Consider the following 1281-nt stretch of genomic DNA (forward strand, 5'->3'; position numbering starts at 1 on the left):
TATCGGCATACTTTAACATAAGGAACACCCTCCCGAAGTTTGGCACATTCCTCCTGGGACACCCTGTATATGACATTGTAATAGTAGTTATGTATTCATAATGACCTGGGACATTGTAATAGTAGTTTCTGTATGTATCGATACTGTCGTTCTGGAAGATGGTCCCTCCGACCGAAACATATAAAGGATGAAAGATTAAAAAAGACACAACATATCAATCACACTGGAAGGCGTTAATCATCTTTTATACTATTACTGGTGTGGTGGACCATGACGAACCAAGTGTTAACAATTTTTTCACCATCATGAAATAAGGCTTAGTGCAACTGTTAACGATCCATATTCATTAATCTAACAGCATACTATGGTTGAATATTCCTGTGGGAGGGAGGGGAAAAGTATAAGCAGTTCTCATTTAGCTCAGCCATACCATCTTACGTCATCTGCTACTTACATCGTATGATTTACCAGTCCTTGTTTAATGTATTGAATAGACTCAATTTATATTGATCTGGAGAGATTTTATAATGAAATAAACAAGAAAAAGGTAGCGCTGAATTTTATCCTATTTCAGTATCCTTTTGCACTGGTTAACTAATGTACTTTCATGAGGCAGCCTTGAAGGAGCAACTTCTTCCTGTGCTCCTGGACTATTTATATGCTACTTTTATTGCATTTCAGTCTTACAGTGTAACCATAAAAAAAAATAAAAAACATTTTAACATTCAACAATAATTTGGAACCAGTTTTAACGAAGTCCCATAACAATGAACTAGAAAAAAGCTATACACTGCACCAATCAGATAAAAGTACCTGATAATGGCCTTACAAGATAAAACATGAAGTTTACTAGCACAAGAAGTCCCACCTTCAAGGCTACCCCTGAAAACTAGATGGTTTTAGCTCTATCTTATGCACTGATAAAAAATATTAAATTATGTATCTTTTGCTTCAGTACATTGCAAGGCATGCAGCACATATAGAAGTGCAAATAGGGTTTCAGTATTTAAAATCTGAAGAAGGCCTACATGTAGATTATTGCATCAAAATTGATCATTAAGGACTGGATTCATCTGACTTAGGATAGGGACCAGTGATGAGCTCTTGTGAACATACTAATGAACCTTTTGGTTTCATAAAATACTGGTAATTTCTTGAGTGGCTGAACAATTATTGGCTTCTCCAGAACTCAGTTCCATGTAGATAGTTAATTGCTTCAGTACAACAGGTCAAAGTGACAAGTCTATTCTGGAATGAAGAAATGAACCATTTAAAAACGAG

Source organism: Cryptotermes secundus, unplaced genomic scaffold, assembly GCF_002891405.2.
Source record: "Cryptotermes secundus unplaced genomic scaffold, Csec_1.0 scaffold480, whole genome shotgun sequence".
In the NCBI taxonomy this organism is placed as follows: Eukaryota; Metazoa; Arthropoda; class Insecta; order Blattodea; family Kalotermitidae; genus Cryptotermes; species Cryptotermes secundus.